General features: G+C 42.2%; 1 protein-coding gene across 1 annotated transcript in view; it reads left to right on the forward strand.

Annotated features, from left to right (window-relative positions):
* LOC137657943 (delta-1-pyrroline-5-carboxylate dehydrogenase, mitochondrial-like) overlaps positions 1–14,774 on the forward strand; it is a 194,130-nt gene that overhangs the window by 154,720 nt on the left and 24,636 nt on the right. The gene's annotated exons all lie outside the window — the stretch shown is intronic.

Below are 14,774 nucleotides of genomic sequence, written 5' to 3' on the forward strand. Positions count from 1 at the left end.
TGTCTATGGCAAATAATTTTCCAAGATAATGCTTTAAATGTAAAGTAAAGTTTAACTGAGATGTAGTTGATGTTCCCTCTCTGTGTTGTCGAGACTTTGTTTGTAGCTTGACTGATAATGATAGTGAAGCTGCACAGCAATACACCAAAGAGCACTGCACTGCTCTCATGGTACTTCACGTGTATGTAGGTTGTGACTCAACCAGTGCTTTCAGAGGTTTGGAAAAGGTGAAAATGGATGAGTTCACATGTGCTCTGCATGGAAGACTATGTAGGCTACACGTTGTGTAGATGAATTGCGCTTCTTGAAGAAGAGCGAACTGTGTGACAAGGATAGTGCCACGGCTATCAAAACCTCACGCAACATAGATATGGCCACACTGCCGCCATGTCAAAAAGCTTTTGAAAAACACATCAGGCAAGTGAATTATCAAGTTGGGATCTGGAAGAGATCACATTTTGCAAAGTCTGATATTCCTCATGGACAATAATAGATGGAAATCTTTAGCTCTTATGGTATGATGGAGATAGGCTTCCAAAACAGCTCACATATATCTTTTGATTTTTCTTCTGGAGAGGATGACGAGTTTGCTGCAATCACAGGGGAACAGAGTGACTATAGTTCAGATAGTGACAGAGACTTATAGTTCTTACTGATGTTTATTTTTGGATGTCACTTATATGGTGGTTTTTCCCGCAAATTATTTTAGTATCTGTGCTAATGTTTCACAAAATTTTAGAATTATTTACCTTAGTCAATGGTTCAGATTGCCTTTGTCAATGTTCGTTTCTTAATGTTTTGGGGAATTTGATAATGCTACACCCAATGGGTAGGTAAGCTGTTAGTCAGAATATACCCATGTTTTTGGCACCAAATTAAAGCTGTTTAAATGTGCAATGATATTAAATGCTTAAATAAAAGTTATCTGCATAATATTTGTGAACAATATGAATACAGTGCACAGAAAATGTTTGTTGGTAACTGTTCATAGGAAATGTTAAGGTACAGCACTCACTTTGAACTGTTTATAAAACTTTTATTTTTCTTCTAGAAATCTGTGATTGATATGCGTTGAAAGAGAATATCCAGAGCGTTCATTCAGTATATTTCAAGATATATTAAAACTTTTTGTATTGACATATGCTATGAAAAATGAACATCCATGTTTTCAAAACAACACCGATCCGTAAAATTGGCCTTCTAGGATACCGTCAGTTTTTAGGCCATAACATGGATTGTATCCCTAAATTTTCAATGTTAACATTGATATTTGGGTTCAGTAGATCTTGACCTTTCAGTAAAACCTAATTTGGTTAAGTTTGGTGGGGGGATGCATGGTATCCCCATCTGGCTCAAAGCCTATTCTAATGAATCAGTTGAGCTAGCATATATCGAAGTCCAAAAATATTTGTTTTGGTTCTATCAAATTGTTCACCTTATAGTGAGGTGGTTCTTTGTATTCTCCATATTTATTTTCTTAGGCATTGGTTTAAATAAAATAGTGATTTGAGTTAATTTATGAGATGTAGAATTTGGATTAAGTTGCTTGTGCACATCACCACTAAGCAAGTGTTATTCAGCTTGTTCTATTCAAAGGTTAAGTTCATGGAAGTAAATATAGCTTTTATACTGAAATCTATTATATCCATACTCACCTTTAAATAGAACTAGTTTCCCACCCTCTTCCCCACTTTTGATGATATACTTACCTCCAGTGTTTGAGTCAACTTGAATCTTAGGAGTTCTTTACATTTTTCCTTTGGCTAACCATCTGCCTCTTTTCAGCAGATGAGAGAATTTCAGTGACCATTGGAGGAGATAGGGTGCAAAAACTCAGAGGGGGATTTTTCTTTTGTTTTATGTAGAGGTTGTCAAATTATCACTTCATCATTAACTTGTTCTAATTAGTGGTAAGTGTGGTAATAGCAAATTTCACTTTGGAAATCAAGTTAATTCTTATCAAAGTTTTTTGCTATGAAATTTATAGATACATATCTTCCACTTACAGAAGATTTCAACCAGCCTTCTTTATGCATGATGAGATCCTTGGTAATCAGATTGTTGTTTTATATGTTTAGATATGTACCAGTAGACTATTACAACTAAAGTTTATGGTGGTGAAGGTAAGGGCTCTCAGCCTTTTCCTGAATTCTGTGAAATACCTGTATACTATGATTTTAAAGCTCTCCCATTTTCCTCCTGATTCTAGAGGGAGTTTTCCCAATAAAGAGAAAGGGATTTTTTCAACTCGTTAACAATTTACTCCAATGAAGTAACCTCATTGTCTCTTTAAAGGCCTTATTGATACTTATGGTATGAATACAAAATGCACTGTTATACTCAAGTTTTCAGTCATCCTCATCAAAATTACCAGTACAGGTATGTTGAGAGCCACTAACTTGACATTGTAAATCCTTAGACTTTAGATATTACTCCTAAGGTGATTGTGTAACTTTGAAATTATTTTATTGCTTAATAACAAATCCATAACTTGTAGAATCATTTCATTTGTTACAAAATTTTCTTAAGACAATATCTTCAAAAAAAGAAGAATGATGTCTGTCTCCAACCAGTGAGTAGTGTGCCTGCACCATAAGGTCCGGTTAGATTGTGTTATCCAGTTATTTTCACTCATTTCTATGTCCTTTTCTTCTCTCTTATGACCAATCTTCATCACCCTAGTATCTGTATTTAATAAGCTTACTTAAGTGCCAACTGATAGCATTTCCCTTTGATCGGTAACACAGAGAAATGTAGATACGAAAATATCTTCCGTAGGATATTACCCTTGGGCGGTTTTTCTTATATTTATGATTAGATGTAGGACTACCATTGCTTTTATTAAGTAGGTTTTCTTATGTATTGAGTAGGTAATGAAAAGAATTAAGGTATTTATCCTGTTTATTTGTTTGTTAGAAGCTATTCAGCTTTTTCCTAACTTTTAGACCTTACAAGATTTTATATATGCACAGCATGTTAGTCGGTTATTTGATTAGACAAAATTACTTGATGGTGATGTTTCAGCAACCCTTAACTTATCAAACTTTTGTAATTATAATCTTCATTATTATGAATATTTATTTCCATGAATCATACCTTCAAAAAGAAACGGTTATTGATAACCTCTGTATAAGGAATAATTACAAAAGGTTCTGTTACTGACATCTCTTATCTTCATTGCTTGGGACTACTAACTGTCACTAACCTGCCTTGTACCAAGAAGCAAGTGAAAACAGGAGTATTTCAAGAGTAAACCAACAAAATAAATAAAGATTTCTTGCATTGTGCCCAACTAAGAAGTTCCTCTTGTGATTTAATTGTCTTTATTTTTCATGTCTATATTTAAAGGTTGGTTTTGTGTATACAGTAGGTCCTTGCAATACAGTGGAGTTGTGTTCCTACAATATGTGACTAGAGTTTTGATGTAAGTTGGAACACACCTAATTACAGTACTGTATGTAAGCACTGACGTCACTCATCTATGCTAATGCACTAATAAAAACATAATCTAGGGCATATAGCCACATTTTATGACATTGAAGCCTAACGAACTGAAAAATATGGAAGGCAGTTATAAGTTGATGAGATAAATATAAAAAAAAAAAATACACTATCTTTATGGGAGGTGCATTTTATCCACAAAATGTTATAAGTCAAAACTGTTATAACCCAATGATTTACTGTGTTCCATTTTTATTATGCTGAGGTATTGTCTTGAATGGAGACGAATAATTTATATTTAAACACAGTTGGTCCCCTCTTGTGTGTTTGTTGCCATAGCTCCGCTTGTTCTTTAACCCTTCGTTGCCCTCAATGTGTAGATCTTAATTGCAATAGTATGAGTGGATATCTTGAATTAGCTAAGGCTATGTTAAAAGAAAATGATGCTAAGCACAAGCAAAGAACTTTGAGTTGGTCCAGCAAATCTGATAAAATGTTTTTGGTGAAGTCATCTTAGAGTGTTTGTGAAGCGTTGACCAGTGTAGTTGCTGAAGGCATGCTAGATAATGATGTAAGTTTAGATTTTTCTAATAGAATAGACATTCAAGTCAATTTGGTTCAGTTTTAGAATTGATTATTTATTTCTCACAGTCTGCAGTTGTTACCCATGTTTCTGATGAGTCAAATATTTTGTCACTAGATTCTGATGAAGGTGCTAGCCTAACTTCACCTTTTACTTTAAATATTAGGTTTTCAATATTAATCTTACCCGATGATCATGTAGCTGTCAACTCCGTTGCCCGACAGAAATCCACGGACGGGATACGCCAGCGATCGCTATACAAGAGGGGGGTGTACTCACCAGCGCCATCTGTGGTCAGGTACTCCAGTACTTCTTGTCAACACCACCTCAATTTTTCCTCTGTCGTGCCGCCGGCAAGACCTACATGGATACGCTGTTGATTTTGGAGTCTTTGTTCACGGTTTTGGTGAAGTATTTGCTCTAAAATTTAGCCTTCGCTGTACAGGAAGCTTTTCCCTTAGCTTAGATAGCTTTTGGAATTAAATTGATTTATTGGTTAACGATCTTTGCTTTACTTTGGAATTCCCCCTTGACTGTTCTCTAAATTCAAGATGTCCGACCACTCTCAAGCTCCTAAAATTAGGCGATGTAGTGTTAGGACTTGTAATAGGCGTCTTCCGAAGGCCTCTGTTGATCCTCACACCGTTTGTTCCGACTGTAGGGGAAAATCCTGTCAGTTGGAAGATCGATGTGGGGAATGTGCTGGGCTTTCGGAATTCGATTTTAATGAATTCCTCAAGTATACGACTAGGTTAGAGAGGGAGAGAGTTAGGAGGAGTTCTTCTCGCTCTTTGGTTTATTCCTCCCCCCATGACCCTCAACCTTTTCCTTCCCCTGTGGTGGTGACCCCCGAACCTGCTACGAGTGCTCAGCCTGATATGACGGATATGTTGCGTGCCATTCAGGCTCTTGGTGATAAGGTGGAGTCTTTAGTTAGTGACCACAATCTTCTCTTGGCAGATGTCAAGGAACTTAAAGTGAAAAGTGCAGTGGGAAGTGTTAGTGCCAGTGCTGTGCCTAGTGTCAGTGTCAGTGTTGCGCATGAGGATACTTCTGTGCGTGCCAGTCGTCCTCCCAGTCCGGGACCTCTTGCAAGCTCCCAAGCCCAGGGGAGAAGCAAAGTCGAAGGGCAAAAGGGTTCGGCAGGCCTTGATCGGCGCACAGTTGTATCCTCAGTGGTTGCGGGCATATCTGATAGAGATCGTCACTTCCACTCCCAGACGATTGAGCCCTTAAATTCCTCGTCTGCGGAAGAAGTTTCCAGGAGGAAACGGTGGACCCAGGTCTCTCGACCTCTCAAACGTAAGGTCCCGTCCGAGCTAGTCCAACGGCCCAGGTGTAGCCACTGGGCCAGTTCGGACTCGCCGCAGTCATCTGATGACTGCACACCTCCTAAGAGAGGTAAAGCGGTGCCTCAACAGGCCTCTGCTCCAACTTCTGTGGACCCCAAGTTGTCTATGCTGCAGACTATGCAGTCTCAGCTTGCGGCTTTGATGCAGGAGTATCAGGCAGAGAAGGTTAGCACACCTCCTCCTGCGAGCGCTCCTCCACCTCTGCGCAGTCCTCCCTGCCAGACGTATGTTCTTGAGGCTCCTCCTGCTTCCATGCGTGAGCTGCCGCATTGGGAGTTGCCAGGTACCAGCGCTATGCAGCAACCTCCTCTACCCTTGAGGCAGGAACCTCTTGCTATGCGGCAACCTCCTCAACCCTTGAGGCAGGAGCCTCATGCTATGCGGCAACCTCCTCTACCCATGAGGCAGGAGCCTCATGCTATGCGGCAACCTCCTCTACCCATGAGGCAGGAGCCTCATGCTATGCGGCAACCTCCTCTACCCATGAGGCAGCAGCCTCATGCTATGCGGCAACCTCCTCAACCCTTGAGGCAGGAGCCTCACTCTGCGCAGCAACCTCCTCAACCCTTGAGGCAGGCGCAACCCTTGAGGCAGGAGCCTCATGCTATGAGGCAGCCTCCTCAACGCATGCAGCACGAGCCTCTTACCATTCAGCAGCCGCATTCTTCGCAGCATGAGCCTCTTCCCATACAGCATGAGCCGCATACCATGCAGCATGAGCCTCATGCCTTACAGCATTCGCTTCTGACCACGCTTGCTCCTCAGACCACCGCAGAACCTCCCTCACCCCAGCCTCATGACTTTGTCATTGCCAGCCCTCAGTCTCTTCAGCAGAGGCATGATGATGGATCCGCAAGTGCGCATGCACCCGTTCTGCAGGATTCAGCCATTCAGCATACCGCTCTACCGTTACCTCTTGCTACTCAACTCTCAGGCGATGAGGTTTCTGAGGATGAAGCTGCTCACCTGGATGATCCTACTTCTGATGTGGAGGGACACAAGTCTTCGCCGCCTTCCTTAGACTTTCGTAAGGTCCTGGCTCTGTTCAGAGAGTTATACCCTGAACACTTCGTATCTGCAACCCCTCGTTCTCCTCCATCCGAGTTTTCTCTAGGCATGCAGCCTATTACGTCTGCCTACACCAAGCTTGTCCTCGCCAGATCATCAAGGAGAGCTTTGAGGATTTTAGGGGATTGGTTGCAGTCCAAGCAGCAACTGGGAAGGACCTCTTTTGTGTTTCCTCCTCCTAAGCTGGCTTCTAAGTCGGGCGTCTGGTATGCCACGGGAGAGGAACCTGGCTTGGGGGTTCCTGCCTCTGCCCAGGCCGACTTCTCAAGTTTGGTTGACTCTCCCCGCAGGTCGGCTATGAGACGCTCGAAGGTCTGCTGGACTTTTTCTGATCTGGACCACTTGATGAAGGGAGTCTTTCGCGCCTTCGAAATTTTTAACTTCCTCGATTGGTGCCTGGGGGCCTTAAGCAGGAAGACTGCCCCTTCTGACAAAGACTCGGCCATGCTGATCATGTCCTGTATGGACAAAGCAATTCGCGATGGTTCTGGCGAACTTGCGTCTGTTTTTGTCTCAGGAGTCCTCAAGAAAAGGGAACTTCTATGCTCCTTCTTATCGACTGGTATCACCCCTTGCCAGAGGTCACAGTTGCTGTTTGCTCCTCTCTCCAAGTTCCTGTTTCCGGAGGAGTTAATCAAGGAGATGGCTGCGGCTCTTATCCAGAAAGATACGCATGACCTCATGGCCTCTTCAGCACGTAAGGCTAAAACCTTACCTTCCGTGCCGAGATCTTACCGCACCCCTGTGGCTGATACACCTGCTACCAGATTCATTCCGCCCTTTCGTGGCAGAGCCCCCAGTAGAGGAAGTACCCGTGCAGACAGTCACCGGGGCAAGTCCAAGAAAGGTGCCAAGTCCACGAAAAGCAAGCTTTGACTTCCTTCCTCTCCAGACAGCTGTAGGAGCCAGACTCAAGACCTTCTGGCAAGCCTGGGAGAGCAGAGGTGCAGACGCTCAGTCTGTCAAGTGGCTAAGGGAGGGTTACGGAATTCCGTTCTGCCGCAATCCCCCTCTGACCACATCTCCCATCAACCTCTCTCCCAACTACAAGGAGAAGGACAAGAGGCTAGCGTTACATCAAGAGGTGTCGCTCCTGTTACAGAAGGAGGCAGTGGTGATAGTCCGGGACCATCAATCCCCGGGCTTTTACAACCGTCTCTTCCTGGTGGCCAAGAAGACAGGAGGTTGGAGACCGGTGCTGGACGTCAGTGCGCTCAATGCTTATGTCACCAAGCAGACGTTCACAATGGAGACGACGAAGTCGGTCCTAGCAGCGGTCAGGCAGGAGGACTGGATGGTCTCGTTAGATCTGAAAGACGCCTACTTTCACGTTCCCATCCATCCAGACTCCCAACCTTTTCTGAGATTCGTCTTTGGAGAGGTTGTGTACCAGTTCCAAGCCCTGTGCTTTGGCCTGACCACGGCACCTCTTGTGTTTACGCGACTGATGAGGAATATTGCGAAATTCCTTCACTTGGCAGACATCAGAGCCTCCCTTTATTTAGACGACTGGCTTTTAAGAGCTCCCACAAGTCGTCGCTGTCTGGAGAGTCTCAGATGGACTTTGGATTTGACCAAGGAACTGGGCCTCTTGGTCAACTTAGAGAAGTCCCAGCTCGTTCCTTCCCAAACCATCGTTTACCTGGGGATGGAGATTCAGAGTCGAGCTTTTCGGGCTTTTCCGTCGGCCCCAAGAATCAACCAAGCCCTGGAGTGCATCCTGAGCATGCTGAGGAGGAACCGATGCTCGGTGAGGCAGTGGATGAGTCTAACAGGGACTCTTTCATCGCTAGCCCTGTTCATCGAGTTAGGGAGACTCCACCTCCGCCCCCTTCAGTACCATCTGGCAGCTCACTGGAACAAGGATATGACGCTCGAGACGGTCTCTATTCCTGTTTCCAAAGAGATGAGGGCTACTCTAACGTGGTGGAAGAACAGCATTCTTCTCAAGGAGGGTCTCTCGTTAGCTGTTCAGACCCCCGACCTTCATCTCTACTCGGACGCATCAGACTCGGGCTGGGGCGCGACATTGGACGGACAGGAATGCTCGGGGACATGGAACAAGGAACAGGAAACGCTTCACATCAATTGCAAGGAGTTGTTGGCAGTTCATCTGGCCTTAATGAACTTCAAGTCCCTCCTGCTAAACAAGGTGGTGGAGGTGAACTCCGACAACACCACAGCCTTGGCGTACATCTCCAAGCAGGGAGGGACTCATTCGAGGAAGCTGTTCGAGATCGCAAGGGACCTCCTCATTTGGTCAAAAAGTCGAAAGCTCACGCTGGTAACGAGGTTCATTCAGGGCGATATGAATGTTACGGCAGATCGCCTCAGCCGGAAGGGTCAAGTCATCCCCACAGAGTGGACCCTTCACAAGAACGTGTGCAACAGACTTTGGACCCTGTGGGGTCAGCCAACTATAGATCTGTTCGCTACCTCGATGACCAAGAGGCTCCCATTGTACTGTTCCCCGATTCCAGACCCGGCAGCAGTTCACGTGGATGCCTTTCTGCTGGACTGGTCCCACCTCGACCTGTATGCATTCCCGCCGTTCAAGATCATCAACAGGGTTCTTCAGAAGTTCGTCTCTCACGAAGGGACACGGCTGACGTTGGTTGCTCCCCTTTGGCCTGCAAGAGAATGGTTCACAGAGGTACTGCAATGGCTGGTCGACGTTCCCAGGACTCTCCCTCTAAGAGTGGACCTTCTGCGTCAACCTCACGTAAAGAAGGTACACCCAAGCCTCCACGCTCTTCGTCTGACTGCCTTCAGACTATCGAAAGACTCTCAAGAGCTAGAGGCTTTTCGAAGGAGGCAGCCAGAGCGATTGCCAGAGCAAGGAGGATATCCACTCGCAGAGTCTATCAATCTAAGTGGGAAGTCTTCCGAAGCTGGTGCAGAGCCAATGCAGTTTCCTCTACCAGTACCACTGTAACCCAAGTTGCTGACTTCCTGTTGCATCTTAGGAATGTTAGATCTCTATCAGCTCCTACGATCAAGGGGTACAGAAGTATGTTGGCAGCGGTTTTCCGCCACAGAGGCTTGGATCTTTCCACCAACAAAGATCTGCAGGACATCCTTAGGTCTTTTGAGACCTCTAAAGAACGTCGGTTGTCCACTCCAGGCTGGAATCTAGACGTAGTCCTAAGGTTCCTTATGTCATCAAGATTTGAACCTCTCCAGTCAGCCTCTTTCAAAGACCTCACTCTAAAAACTCTTTTCCTCGTCTGCCTTGCAACAGCCAAAAGAGTAAGTGAGATTCACGCCTTCAGCAGGAACATAGGTTTCACATCTGAAACGGCTACATGTTCCTTACAGCTCGGTTTTTTGGCTAAAAACGAGCTTCCTTCACGTCCTTGGCCTAAATCGTTCGAAATACCTAGCCTTTCCAACATGGTGGGTAACGAACGGGAGAGAGTACTTTGCCCTGTCAGAGCTCTTAAGTACTATCTTAAAAGGTCAAAACCCTTGCGAGGACAATCGGAGGCCTTATGGTGTGCTATTAAGAAACCTTCACTGCCTATGTCTAAGAACGCAGTTTCTTACTACATAAGGTTTCTGATTAGAGAAGCTCATTCTCATATGAAGGAAGAAGACCTTGCTTTGCTGAAGGTAAGGACACATGAAGTGAGAGCTGTGGCTACTTCAGTGGCCTTCAAACAGAACCGTTCTCTGCAGAGTGTTATGGATGCAACCTATTGGAGGAGCAAGTCAGTGTTTGCATCATTCTATCTCAAAGATGTCCAGTCTCTTTACGAGAACTGCTACACCCTGGGACCATTCGTAGCAGCGAGTGCAGTAGTAGGTGAGGGCTCAGCCACTACATTCCCATAATCCCATAACCTTTTTAACCTTTCTCTTGAATGCTTTTATTGTTGTTTTGGGTTGTACGGTAGGCTAAGAAGCCTTCCGCATCCTAGTTGATTTGGCGGGTGGTCAATTCTTTCTTGAGAAGCGCCTAGGTTAGAGGTTGTGATGAGGTCCTTTAGTATGGGTTGCAGCCCTTTATACTTCAGCACCTAAGAGTCGTTCAGCCTCCTAAGAGGACCGCTGCGCTCAGTAAGGAAGACGTACTTATTAAAGGCAGAGTAATGGTTCAAGTCGACTTCCTTACCAGGTACTTATCGTTTTATTTGTTATTTTGAATAACTGATAAAAATGAAATACGGGATACTTAGCTTCTTGATTAACATGTATACTGGTTTTCACCCACCTCCCTGGGTGTGAATCAGCTACATGATCATCGGGTAAGATTAATATTGAAAAATGTTATTTTCATTAGTAAAATAAATTTTTGAATATACTTACCCGATGATCATGATTTAATTGACCCACCCTTCCTCCCCATAGAGAACCAGTGGACCGAGGGAAAAATTGAGGTGGTGTTGACAAGAAGTACTGGAGTACCTGACCACAGATGGCGCTGGTGAGTACACCCCCCTCTTGTATAGCGATCGCTGGCGTATCCCGTCCGTGGATTTCTGTCGGGCAACGGAGTTGACAGCTACATGATCATCGGGTAAGTATATTCAAAAATTTATTTTACTAATGAAAATAACATATTTCTTTTTGTTTTATCATTTGATGATGGAATTTATGATGTTAAAAATTTGAATTCTGGTACAAATGTAAATTCCATTAAACAAGATCCCCCTTTTCTTCCCCCTCTCCCTTTGTCTCAAGATAAAGTTACAGTCAGTGCTGAGACATGTATTGCTATATCCAATCATTAGCAGTTTTGGTACTCCCATTGTTATATAATGGGTGAGACAATGAGATGCATTTTCTGTTCTCTTACTGACTAGTAGTGTGTTCATAACAAATCAGTTTTTAGTACAAGCATTCACATGAATAAAGGAGTCTGTTGTGATAAGGATCAAGGATTCATTCACTTGGATCATCACATATACTGTATATCGGTATATCTGAAACACATAAACACATTAATGTACAACAAAATCGCACCAATAGTCTTTATAATTTCATTCTCTTCTTTCTAAAATGCACTACCCTTATAAGTCTAATTTAATAAGCGGAAGAATAGTATTAATGAACCTTCTCAGCACAGTAGGGTTATCCCCAGACTTAATTTTTTGTGTAGTCAATGAATTTATCTCTGGAGAAAAGTCCTCCCCCTATAAACCAACATCGGCAGAACATTTTTTTTTTTGGAGAACTTCAACATTTCCCTCTGATTCCTGAAATTGAATTTGGTTTTGACCTATTGCAGGGTCCCTATTGGGGCCAAATGTCTAACAGATACCGTAGTTTCACGGCAATTAGGGTAGCATACGTGTGAATAGTGGGGACCATTATGGAGATGTTGAACTTCATCTACAAGGAAATCTGTTTTATATATACATATGAAATGCTTCGGCAGCACTGGTCCAAGGTTACATAGTCATGTTGGCACTGAGGTTAAAGTGGAAGATGGGAAAGAATACCGGGTAGTTAGTAGTCTTTCATGAAGTGTAAACAGCAGTGAAGAAAATATTATAGAGCTTTCTACAAAACAGTGTGCCAGTATTTATTTGATATATTTTGTGGCTTCTGTGCTGTTATTAAAACCTTTTAAATGGTACTTTTGAACCTTTTTGTTTGATCATTGCCTTGAGGATCAAAGAACATGGTTCTACTGCAAGCAATCCCCTACTTGCAAGGAATTCTTGCAACTTTTACTCTTGTAGAAGGATCCCTGGTCTAAGTGAATGGAGGATAGCATTAAGAAATAGAAAATAAATTACAGAGATAATTGATAACTGTGGAAGCTATCAAGGTTGCACAAGGAAACACAAAGGGAAATGTTTAATACGCAATCACAATGTGAAGAATATATGAACTCTTATTTCTACAAAGAAGGGGCCCTGTTCAGTCTATGGTGAGGCACTCATATGGCTGGATAGCTTTTATGAGGCAACTATTATATGGCAGGTGAAACTTGGGCTTACATTCGGCACAACTTATAATAATCAAATTTCAAAATAAATTTAAGATCAGAAAGAAATCCTCAGCCGTCAGTGTGGGTTATTATGACAGCAAGAAGAGACAAATCTAATGACTTAGAATTTAATACTATATTAGAAAACAAAATAGGTATTATAGAACCTGGAGACCTTTCTAGATTTGGGAAGAAATCCATATTTCATGCAAAATCTAAAACTCAGTCTTATATGCTAAATTATATATAAATAAAAAAGATAATGAATTTTAGCTATGGAAGAGGAGTGATTTTCATTAGGGTACTTTATGAGGACATGTAACCTAAAGAAATATGGAAGGCTCAGAAAATTCCTAGAACTAATGATTATTTTCAATTTTGAAGACTCCTGTTTGCCATTACAAAATTGCTTCAGATTTGAACATCTTTCTTGGATACGTAAAAAGAGAGGTGTGTCGCTAAGTGCTTTGACTGTAACCTGGATCATAAACCAATTAGTAAGAAATGTCTTCAATATTAAATAGAAGAAGCAGCTGTTCAGAAGACAGATGCAGAGGATGTCCGTGTGGCATGTGTAAGGATACTTTTAAGCAAGACAGTTTCACCAAGGTCTTAAAATCTAAAGATGTTGGAAAATCAGAGGGATATGTAACATCACCGCTAGACTAGGTAATGGAAAGCTTTTACTTTCTAAATTACCTTTTGAGACATACCCTGCTTCATGATTTAGAATCATGGCATCTCATCAAAGAGGCACCGCCTCCTTTGTCTGAATCTTCCACACCTCTGATGTACAACCCAATGTTGTCATCTCAAGCAATATCATTGCCAGATTAAGGGGAAGATTCTTGTGCTAGAGATCTATTAGAAGCACCTGTCACAAAGGAGGTTCATGATGCTAATAGCCCTCAGTCTTATAATTTAAAAAGAGGGAGACTGCCATTCCTCTCCCCTCCATTAGTGAATGTAAAACTAATTATTACAAAGCGGTATATTTCATTTTGAAATGAAAATGACGAATATTTTGAGATTTAAATATATTCAAGAGTAATGTTGAGGTTCACCATGCCCCTTAACTAAATCTATGAAAAATATTAACCAAGCTTAGCAAGACCTTTCACAAATGAATTATCTGAGAATCCTAGCAATTCAAAGAAGACTTCTGTTAAGAAGGATTTTTCCAAAAAAGTTAACTATTGTTTCCTCTTCTAAAGCTCCTAAGTCATGGCCTTTCTCTTATAGTTAACCGTTTACAAGAAACCATGCTAGATATTTTTACTATTCTGTACTGTATGCCCTAGATAATATGTCAGTTACAGATCATCTTTTAATCCTCAGGGAAGATGTCTTAGAGGAAGTGTTGTGAATATTCAACGCGACTTTCCCCCGTAACATTTAGATCGACATACTACTCTACAAGCATTAGCAGTCCAAATAGATCTAATTAGGAATTATACCAAATGTTCACTTTAATTTGCCCTTTGATAACATCGGCTCCTTTCATGATGTGGCTGAAATTATAAACCACTCCCCTTAACCATTTTTTCTTCTGGGAGATATGAACAGCAGACATCCATTATGGGGAGATGTCTTAGCAAACTCTAAACATGAGCTGCTTGTATTACTGATATAAAATTAAGATGTTGGGATTGTCATGCATTGAACTTTCAATAGCAAGCTCTGTTTAGCCGACATCAATGGCCCACCTAAATACAAATCACCTCATTGAGGGTTAGATAAAGTCCACTGATATAAATCTAAAGAACTATGTGAAATAGGAGGTATTGCAGAAGGATTTCAAAGGATTTATGAGGCCATTGATCTGTTCAATGAAACTTCACAGAACTGATCACTTTGAGGGAGTAGTTAATGACAAAATCTATTTCTATACACACCTGATGTTCATATTTTTTCTTCTCCAGAAGCTTGGTTTATTGACATTGACTACCAAAAAATTATGAACATTTTTCTTTGTTTTCTTTCCTTTCAAAAGATACATGCCCTCAATAAGGTAATGAAACAATCTAGTTGTTAATTGTAAGTAGAAAGCTAAGAGTTACCCATTTACATTTGGAGTCAAAATCATTCCTTATTTCTTGATGTCACAAGTCTGTGGAGAAGTTGGTATGCAGCACCTTGTGCAAGGTCTCCAGACTTGCTTGCTCAAGTATCTCCATCAAGTTCTTCAGACTCACCTGCAGGTTCTTTACTCACTCCAGTATCTTTAGCACCTTCTGCAGATTCTCCTTTCTCTCCATCTTCCTCATCCCATTAAAATCCCATTTCTCCACTACTTACAGTGCTGCTTCTCGTGTGTAAACCAGGTACTGGAGTAGATTGCTCTTTCCTGATAATGTGCTATTATTCATCCTGTTTTTTTAGCACTCGTTAT

This window comes from Palaemon carinicauda, chromosome 18 (genome assembly GCF_036898095.1).
Source record: "Palaemon carinicauda isolate YSFRI2023 chromosome 18, ASM3689809v2, whole genome shotgun sequence".
NCBI lineage: Eukaryota > Metazoa > Arthropoda > Malacostraca > Decapoda > Palaemonidae > Palaemon > Palaemon carinicauda.